General features: G+C 42.3%; 1 pseudogene; it reads right to left on the bottom strand.

Annotated features, from left to right (window-relative positions):
- Window positions 1–9759: 9759 nt before the first annotated feature.
- LOC144166094 (uncharacterized) lies at window positions 9760–10647 on the bottom strand (annotated as a pseudogene).
- Window positions 10648–11150: the final 503 nt, after the last annotated feature.

Here is an 11150-nt window from a genome sequence, read left to right as displayed (position 1 = left end):
AAAGGAAGGGAAGGACCCTTCCTCTCCTGCCAGTTATCGCCCCATTGCCCTGACAAGCTGCCTGTGTAAGCTCTTCGAGAAGATGATAAACAGGAGACTTGTGTACTTCTTAGAGCACAATGGTCTTCTCGAGAGCTGCCAGGCGGGCTTCAGGGCGGGGCGATCTACCAACGATCAACTCGTTGCGTTAGAGTCTTATATCAAAGATGCTTTCCTCCACAAGCAGTACTGCATGACGGTCTTCTTTGATCTTGAAAAGGCGTACGATACTGCTTGGCGGTACGGCATCCTCAGCGATTTGAAGTCCTTTGGAATGTCGGGTAACATGGTGAATACGCTTGTTAGTTACCTGTCTGAAAGAACGTTTCGTGTGCGAGTTGGAACTGCACTTTCTAGGGTTCATGTGCAGGAAAACGGTGTACCGCAAGGTGGAGTTTTAAGTTGCACTTTGTTTATTGTGAAAATGAATTCTCTTCGGAAGGCATTGCCACCGTCGATTTCATGTTCAATTTATGTAGACGACGTACAATTATCTTTTAAGTCTTGTAACTTGTCTGTCTGCGAGCGCCAAGTGCAGCTTGGTGTGAACAAGCTAGCCGGCTGGGCAGATAGCAATGGTTTTAAATTTAATCCAGGAAAGTGCGCTTGTGTTCGGTTTTCTAAGAGGCGTGGCATTCGGCCGGATCCAGACATTCGACTCCACGGTGCCTCTATTCCTGTCAAAAAGGAACACAAGTTTTTAGGTATATTCTTTGACGAAAAGCTCACATTCAATCCCCACATAAAACAACTAAAACATAAATGCTTAAAAACAATGAATATCCTGACGGTTCTGTCGCACATCTCTTTTGGTGCTGACAAACAACTTCTTTTAGGTGTTTTTACCAGCTTGATAGGCTCACGACTGGACTATGGTAGCGTTGTTTATGGGTCAGCCACTAAAACATCCCTCAGAATGCTAGGGCCCGTGCTTCATCTAGGGCTCCGCTTGTCATGTGGTGCCTTTCGGACTAGTCCAGTCGAAAGTCTGTATGTAGAGTGCAACAAATGGAGCCAAGAACGTCAGCGAGCCTACACAGACCTGCTTTATGCTTTTAAAATCTCATCAATGCCTCACCATCCTTTTACATCAGTTTTTTATGATACATCCATATCTCAACTTCTTACTAATCGTCCATCAGTCTCTGCTTCCTTCGCTTTCAGAGTAAGAGAAGAAGCGTCGCAACTTGATGTCATGTTCTCAGGCACCATCAAAACCTCTGCTACTGAACTTCTAGTACCGTGGCAGCTTCGCCCGATATCATGCGATGTATCTTTTATAAGCGTCGAGAAAAACAGAGTGCCTAGAAGCGCGATCGTGCAACATTTCTTGTCCCTGCAGCACAAATATAAGTGTGCTGAATTTTACACGGATGCTTCAAAAACTGCCACAACTGTTTCCTATGCTGCGCATGGTGGCACCTTTAATGTCTGTGGAACTATGAATAGAAATACAAGTATCTTTACGGCAGAGGCCTATGGCATACTTCTTGTAGTTCAACATATTGTTCTAAGTCGAATTCCGAAATCTGTAATTTATACTGATTCTTTAGGTGTTGTGCGTACATTATCCTCACAGAAGTCTAAAAACCATGTGGTCAATGCTCTCATTAGTACTCTTATGTCTGTGCATGCGTTAAACCTTGAGGTGACCGTGTGCTGGGTGCCAGGGCACTCTGGAATTCCAGGTAATGAGACCGCAGACCGAATGGCGGCCGCTGCTGCCCTTACAACTACCGTTGACATAACAACAGTACCCTACACCGACCTCAAATCACACATCAGACAACACCTTCGCACAACATGGCAAGCACACTGGAATCAACAGACTGAGAACAAACTACACATTATAAAGCCACTCTTGGGAGCATACACCACTGATACTCACAACAGACACAACGAAGTTACCCTGGCTCGATTACGGATAGGCCACACGCATGCATCACATTCCCACCTGCTCACGGGATCTCCTAGACCTCTGTGTAGCAGGTGCGGGGAGGGCCTATCCGTAGTCCACATACTAATAACATGCAAGGCACTTCACACAACACGACACAAACACTTCAGAGAACTCTACGGACAACATATCCCACTACATCCATCGCTGTTTCTAGGGGACGATGCCAGTGTTTCTATGAAACGTGTTTTTGATTATTTGTCAGATGTTAAGTTTTTAAACCTTATCTCATATCACGCATAATCAAATGTGGCCCTATACACCAGCCATCACCATTACTTTTAATTGATTTTACTATGTCCGATTTACATGTTTTTATACCTACCTTTTTGTGGTGATCACCTCGCTTCATTATATAACTTCTTTTCTGGCGCTCTTTGCCCTCGTTTGCCTTGCGCCATGAAACACTAACTATCATCATCAAATGCCGTTTTGAGCGGAGTAAATTGTTTAATAGCGATCAGAAAATGATGGTAAGCGCTTGTAAAGAATTGTTCTATAGATTTAGAAAAAACAGCCCAATTTAAATATTTCTTCAATATGAGAAATTTTTACGATCGCCCTTTTAAAATAACAGTATACATGAACAGGCTGCAGATTCCGCGGAAAAACTCAAGTTGGGAAGCATACATTTAAATGTGTGCTAGACACATTGCTGATAGTCAAGGAATAAAAATTTTCGCTAATAAATACATTCTTTTGACATGGCCCCATTACACTTGTCCTCCTTCCAACATTTTGGTTACCGTTTGCGGCAGGGCCATATTAGAGATTCAGGTGAGCCTTCGCATCTGGCTGCCTCAGTACTGACATCCTGCGGCAGCGATGACATATCACCTTAGACGCTTAAAACGCACCACTGGTAGCAGACGGCTAGCAGCCATGATAAAATACAAAAGGAGCCCAATAAAGCTTTCGCGTTAACAACAAAGTCGCCAGGTGTCGATGCAAAAAAGGCTTTTTAAAAAATCCGAACTTTCCGACTTTGTGGAATTGCGCTTCAGCGTAAAGTCTTTTGGTGCAAGAAGCTTTCAATGGTACTAAGACGGTGGTGTTGTTGGCACGTGTACGTAAAAGCTGGATGGCTGTATTGGGTATGTTAAAAAACATAACACATTCGGGTCAGCCCAACGTGTGCGAGAAATATGGGGTTCACCGAAAAACACCCAGCGTCTCGTCAGAGCTTTCTCGTCCAGGAAGTAAACGCTTTTCTCCTAATGGCTATTGCAGTTTCTTCTGCTTAGCAGAAATGAATGATGAATCATTCGACTGCGTTCTTATCAGGCGTTACCGAAATTGCGGAAAATTGTGCATACAGCAGTACACAAACTAAATTACAGGCCAAATGCTAATGAAAATGTTTTTTCTCTGTCCTGTAAACAAACAAATCCAGACGAAAAATTAAACTTTAGATACCTATTGGGTCAAAATGTCTGTCTGACACAGCTACGAATCGTGACCGCAGCCATTTCAACTTTGGGGGGCTTTAGAAAACAAAAAAAAAACATATGGGTTTTACCTCACTACTTCCTAGTTAACCAGATACTCGGAGAAGACGAGCTCGTGCAGAGACACTATAAAAGCGAGCTAGTCTTATGGACGCCATGTCCTAACAACTGCACAGAGTTGATAAAATAGGCTAAGTACCAGTGTCACCCATGACCCTGGGCATCTAGCCAATGGCGCGACGGGCAACACATGTGCAGGATATCAATCGCGAGTGATGTTAGGTGGGGAACATATAACTCGAAAGCATGACGAACCACCGAGAAGGGTTCAGTTTAACACTTCCTACGCTACACTACGGGTCATACTTTTAGCGGAGTCAACCCACGTAACCCTCTTCAAAGTTCAGTGAAAGAATATACGATTCTTTATCGGTTATGTTTACTGTTACGCTTCGTACCAACTGCTCTGTTCCCATGTATTTACAAAGAAATGACGCTTCGTCGCGCCGCCATACACCACAGTGTTAGTATGCATGGCTAGAAGGCTGCGTGGATGCCTCACAACCAATCCGCAAAGAACGTAGCCACGACAAAGCTCATGCTGCCAGTATAGCAACGGCACCGGTAAGTGCGTTTCCGGATTTTAAATCCCTGTTTTCTGTGGTCCAAAGAATACGTTTGTTTTGTTTCCCTATGTTTTTACCTTTTTGAAGCACTGGCCGTTACACATTTTTATTTCTGTGGTACCACGCGCTGAAAATACCGCCTGAAGAAATACTTTTCTGCCCAAGTGCAGCCCTGGTTCAGAACAGTTACTGAGAAATATTACGGTACGGATTCCGCTGCGAAATTGCAGAAAACGTTTGGTATAGAGCCTCTTCGGCCAAAATCAAGAGTTCTGTCTCAGCTTCGTTTCAATTCCGGTTCAGTTCTACATAGAGAGAATATTATCCCATTCTAAATCGAGGTTCTTGTTGCCGAAACCTATTACATTACTCATTAGTGTTTAGGAATGATTCTTGATGCACAAGTCGACGTGGTGATATTTCAGAAGGTACAGTTGACTTCAGGTTTTTAATTCCTACGTATTCCGGATATCTCCTGCTTTTAATATACTGAATCACTACTTACAAGCAATTGTAGCCCACACCAACAGTAACGGTACATGTCACAACGCTATCGAGAAGCGTTTTCGCCTACTTGAAATTCTGGTTCCGTCGGTTGGAGCCTTCAAAAACGCTTTGTTTGCACAGACTAGCGCAAAGCCGTAGTGAGGCATTAGTGAATGCTTTATAGCCTTCAAGGTAAACCTTCTTTCCTACGGTTCAAGCAGTTTCAGGATATTCATTGGCTTCAGTATTTATCTTGATACATTACTTAGCTCAGTAAGCAATTTCTGCATGGGGGTTAGCTACTTTCAACCGCAATGTTTGTCCGCAGTGCTGATCAGCCCTTTTCTTCAAGCGTACGCGCCAAAACGTAATCACCGCCAACAAGAAACTACGTTGGTGGCAGCAAATACAGATGAACCATTGAAGGCGGAATTGGGGTAGTAACAAGTGCAGCGTAGGAAATAGGCGGTGCACCGGTACGACCACTGGAAACGCTAGAAACACGAATACAAAATAAAACACTCATGATTCCAGAAACCACTGTGCTTGGGCCGTGAAGTTTCTTCTCCGTCCTTCAATTCTCCCACTCCGCCTTGCGGACAGTTTAGTTAGGCGGACAAAAACTGAAAACATCACAGAAAACAACACTCCCACATTGGAACTACTTGGGTGACCTAACTAAAAAATAACAATGTGGCGCTCCACTCTTTCATGATATAATGGAAATGAGAAAGATAGGCTAGAACGAACCTAAATGAGCAGAGTTTAGAAATATCACGATTTCAATTCTTGCGATTATAAATTACTCAGAGTGCTTTCGAAGGTCGCGCAGTTTGGTCACCGCTGTAACCTCTGCATGCCAAACACTAGAAGGGGCCAGAAGCCAAATCCCCGGCCCCGCAAAAACATTCAAACAATACAGATTTTACTCTCTAAAGATATTCATTTCTAAGATTGGTAAATACAAAAATCTTTGGTAATACACTTTTAGTCGATTCATTTTCTATAGAAATAAATGCAAAAAATTACAATAACAAAAAAAGCAAACCAAAGTAATGAAATTTGATGGAACCCATTTGGTTACTCTGGTTTTGCTTACCCTATGGACGCATTCGAGCGCTCGCGCCGTTGGAAGACAATTTTGCCGCCTGGCTCTTCAAAAATGCGTGGACACTTCGCGCCACCAGGGGGAGGGGAGGGGGAGCTGGGGGGCTATTGAAATCAAGGCATGCTTTTTGCGGGGAAACAACTTCTGTCGCGCGAATGAAGAATAGGGGAAAGGTTTTGCCTTTATGGCTAGGCACCGATTTGGGTACCCCGGGGGACTGAGGAGGTTAAACTCAAGCCCCGCAGCTGCAGGCTCTCGCTAGCGGCAATATCTTTACCTACACAACCGTAGACATCGTTTCGCAGGCAGTTTAGTATGTCCGTTTTTCTGAATATAAATTATTTGTAATAAATGCATAAATTAGACATAAAGCTGACATACAATACAAATATTTAAGGTCATTCATGTGTTCTGTGGCTTCTTTATTTGTAGTGTGAAGTGCATAGCCGAACGCCAATGTGCCCAAGAAGGTGTGGGTGCCAGGCCTGCAACACAGGAATATATGGTTTCTGCGGATATGTCCGGAGCGGCCGTGAACTTTAAGAGAATATTGGTGGTTGTTCTGAAAGCAATAAAGGTTGATGATTATAAGGACGTAGAATAAAATGTTTCTTGAAATAAATATATTAGTTAAGATGTGCCATGTGAATAGATGGAAATGGAGACCGCTACCTCTTTGTGCCGGAAGTACATGTAATAAAGCCAGACGTCATCAAGCCGAAATTGCGTATGTGTGGCGTGAACATTTATGGGAAAAATTTCTACAGTGAAATTTATATGTTTTGAGTGCACGTTACCAAACTCAGTTTTACCTTACACTAGCTACATCCTATTAGTTTCAACTGACTAGTACAGTTGAGGTGAATTGAAAATTGCACATTCAATGTCCAAGTAATGTCGCCGAGTAGTAAAAAGCGAAAATACACTTTTTGAACATGGAACACACTAAATCATTCCTGTGCAGATGCTTGCCACTGCACCAAAGGCTCGAGGTAACGGTTTTTATAAAATGGCGACAAATATTCTCTTTCATATGCAGAATTGGCAGTTATAAAATGACAGTAATTTAATTACTCTGTGCTGTAATAAGTCATGTAATGAATTACTTTTTAGTGTTCGTAATTTATTATTGTAATAAATTACTTCAGGACAGTAATTTCAAAAAAAGTACTCAATGTTTTCCCATTTTTGCTACAATTTAGACCGTCTCCTTTTCCTGTGGCATTAACATCCAACCATCATCATCATAATGAGAAGTTCGCCCAGAATTGACCAAGTAGGGTTCCGATGCCAGGAGAGTCTCTGGGCCTTATAACTCTACGAACGCCCAGGAAACAACACTTTGATGAGAGCTGTGGCTGCTTTCTGGTGCCTCTTCATTACCTTTTCATGCGTTTCAAAGTAATTTCAAAGTAATCTAATTAAGTTTGAAACGTAATCGTAATGTAACGTCATTTATTTTTTTAATGAACTACTGCGGACGGTTCTTCACCATCCTAGCAGGAGAGGGTTACATCAGATTCTTAACACAGAGGTCGAAACTAGAAGACGTCGGAGCATGCACTCCGTCGGAAGGCATTGCATTCCAGTCATCAACGGTTCGTACAAGAACAGAGTACTTGAACGTGTTATTTTTTACAGTTTTTGAATGATTGCACCTTGTGGAGCGCTGGGGAGGTTGCAGAATATACAAGTCTTTATTTAAACTGGATTTGCTGTTGTATAGTTTAAAAAAGAACGTTACCTTGCAATTCGTCGCCTACATTCGAGTGGTTCCAGCCCACATTTATTTAACATTTCAGAAACGGAGAGGCGCATAAAATCTGAAAAAAACAAACCGTGCGCTTAACCGCTGAATACTTTCCCTTTTCTACGTCTTTCTTTAAGTATGGGTCCCATACAAGGAATGCCTATTCCAGCACTGGTCAAACCAGGGCTTTATAGGCTGCATGTTTCACTCTCCATTCGCATGATCCCAACTTCCTTTTTAAGAAGCATAGCTTCTTGTATGCCTTGACGCAAATGTTGTCGATGTGAGCGTTCCAGCTAAGTTTTGTGGTAATGGTCAATCCCAAATATCTTATGCTATTCACAAATTCAATATATTGGTCACGGACATGGTATTTATATTTAAGAGGGGTTTTCTTGTGTCTTACTGTAAAAGCGCAAGTTTTTGAGTAGTTGATAACCATCTGCCACCTCTCACACCAGTCAGAAATTGTACACATGTTTTTGGTAATAAATGATTGATGCAATGGTATACTGATATTTGTATAAATAACACAGTCATCTGCAAATATTTTCACGGTCACTCCCGCGTTATTATTGTCACAAATATCATTTACATAGATCAAGAACAACAGTGGTCTTAAGACCGAACCCTGGGGCACGGCTAACAATACATCACGGTTTTGTGATTGGCAGTTCCTAATTTCTACAAACTGGCTTTTATTTTTCAGATACGCAGAAATCCAGTCCACAAGGCGGGGAAGAATCCCTACACGCTCATTTTTCTTATCAGGAGAGAGTGCGGTACCCTATTAAAGGCTCTCCATAGGCCCAAAAATATTGCGTCTATTTGTTTTTCATCATTGATAGCATTAGAGAAGTCGTGTATGACTGATACGAGCTGGGTCATAGTTGATAGCTTTTTTCTAAACCCGTGCTGGAAGCTGCCTAATATGTTGTTTTTGTTTCCAAGAACAAAGTTATCTGGATGGAGATGATGTGCTCAAGTAGTTTACAGCAACTACTGAATAATAGTATTGGCCTGAAGTTCGAAGCGAGCAGTTTCCTTCCATCCTTGTGTACTGCGACAATATTTCCACAAAAGCAATGAGGAGGTAGGCATCCGTCATCCAAAGATTTATTGAACAAAACATACCAGTAATGCAAAAGTATGTCCGCATAATGCTTACAAAAGGCATTGGGTCGGTTTAGATCATTAGAAATTGCTTAAGGATCACTAATTGCGGAACCGTCCACGTGAAGCTGTTGAGCAGACTTTTTGTTTGCGGTGAAGTAGCCCTAAAACTTTTGCGGGGCATTTTATATAAAGTTAACACGTGTCGTTCCAAAACCATAATCTCTAGCAGTCCGTATTTTGTGCTTCAGTGTTACGGAGAGGGAAGATATGGCATGGTTATCTTTACGCGCTGCTTTACGTTTTCTAGATATTGTTCTTTTCAACTGTATTATGTCGCGTGTTATCCAGGAATTGCACCGTTTCTTTTGCTGACATTTTGGTACCGATTTATCAAGACATGATGCAGTAATGTTTTTAAACGTATTTTACAGACTTGATACGTCCCCTCTTGCCACAAAATCTCTGAAGAACTAATTAGGTGTATCTAAATCAGCTTTGTCATCCGCAGCAGAAAAGGTAAAGACACTCTTGCTCGCACAATTCTTTTTGACAGGGCAGAAATTCGCGGTAAGTAAAAGCCCCTTGTGATCAGAGATTCCATCAGAAACACTGACTTTAGGGTCATCTGAAAAGTTTCCAACAAATAGGAGGTCTACTACCCTTGGAGTGCTTTGAGCAACTCTGGTAGACTCTTTAACAAGTTGAACGAGATTAAAGTTCACCATTATTTCAAGCAACAAGTTGCTGTTCGTTACGTCTGTTGAACCTGGGTGAAGATTGTGCCAATCAGTCGACGATAGGTTCAAATCCCGCGCTAATACGTCTTTTTGATTAGGTTTGTACTTCTGTGGCGTGTAAGAGTGAATGTTCTCCAAAAACGACTCAGGCGAAGGAGGGGGCAGGTATACTATACCTACTAGAGCCGAGAGCCCACGAAAATCAATTTGACACCATACACTTTCACTATCGATTATTTCGTCCATAGTTACGCAAGTGATTTTGTGTTTGACTACCAAAGCAACACCTCCTCCACGGCGGCTTCGATCACGTCTAACCATTTTATGAGTTAGAGGAATTATTTTAGAATCTAGAATGACCGGAGTTAGCCAGGTCTCTGTAATTGATAGGATTTGGGGATCATAGGCAAATATGATTTCTTTACGCTCGCGAACTTTACCAAAAATGCTTCTAGAATTAAGGATAACATTTCGCAATTGTTTTTGATTGAGTCATTTATCTCGGTTTCGTTGCGGGCGGAGACATTTTAGACAATACTTCCGCTCATCCCATTCTTATATATCGTCGTCTACACTAAGCCTATCGTAATCAAGCGATACTTTGTGACCTTGCGTCCTAATATCACTAGAATGACACCAGAGTTTGCTGCGCCTTGCTAGAGTGGCCTTGCAGAAGTTATGGTTTACAGAGATTGTTGTTCCTTTCAGTTTGTGACAGTTCTTTATTACTTTAGCCTTCTCGTTGTAGGCAAAATTTTATTTTTAACTGTCGTACTTTATTGTGGCTTTTTTCCCCAACCCTATGTACTCTTTCTACAGAGTTAACAACCACTCCGAGTTTATGCCCTATCAGCTCCTCGATTATCTGTTTTCTTAGTTCTGCAGCATTTTCACGATCTGGTTCGGGAAAACAAAAAAAAAACAACAAAATTGTGGCGTTTTTTCTACCGTCTAAATCGTCCAGAAGCGTTTATTGTAGTTGAGGAGTACCTTTCAACGCTGTCTCTTCGGTCTGCAGCGTCTTGATCTCTACTTTCTGATTTTTTATCGCTACCAGCATATTGTCCAATCGAGTGTTAACCGAATTTCAAGTTTATGGTTAGCAGTAGCTAAATTTTGAAATTCTGTTTTCATTTCTTCCTGGTAAGCAAGCAAAGTGTTCATCTCTTTTATCAGATCGTCATAATCCGGCCCTGAATTCTGCTCAACACCCCGCGCTAGAAGAATCAAAATGACCGTCCGTGCGTCCACAAGAAGTAATGCACAAGTCGCTGGACACGGCAGAACCACAATTCCTCAACAACAGCTACGAAAGCTGGTATAAGAATATTTGCCACCAACCTCGGCGAAATATAGAGAGGGGTTTAGCGATGTTGCCATTGCGGTCTCGCCATGCCCTCTGAAGAAGTCGTTGATTCGGTGGTTTTTATGCTTGAGCAGGAGGCGTTGTTTTAAAGAAGTTGGATGCACGTGACGTCCTGTGCTGCCTCCAAGAGAATGGCCAGTCGGAGTTCACTGTCGGTAGATCCAGGCTGGTGACCTTATTCTTCGGCGTGGATGACACGTGCTAATCAAGGGCGTAGAGCGTAATCTGGCGAAAAAGGCCGAGGGGTTTAGCTTGTTGTCATTGAAGTCCCGCCGTGCCCTGTGAAGAAGTCGTTGATGTGGTTGTTTTTATATGCTTGAGCAGGGGGCTTTTTCTCCAAGAAGTTGGATGCTGGTGACATCATGTGCTGTGTCCAAGAGAATGGCCAGTAAGAGATACTGTGGGTAGATCAGGCTGCTGACGTCATTCTTCGGCCTGAATGACACGTGCTGAGCCAGGTGTAATATAAACTTAGTTTATTATGTTTTACAAAATTCTAGAAAAGTAATGAGAAATA

This window comes from Haemaphysalis longicornis, unplaced genomic scaffold, assembly GCF_048455015.1.
Source record: "Haemaphysalis longicornis isolate Haplotype H1 unplaced genomic scaffold, Haemaphysalis longicornis Haplotype H1 scaffold_16, whole genome shotgun sequence".
NCBI lineage: Eukaryota > Metazoa > Arthropoda > Arachnida > Ixodida > Ixodidae > Haemaphysalis > Haemaphysalis longicornis.
This window is presented reverse-complemented; position numbering and strand designations above follow the sequence as displayed.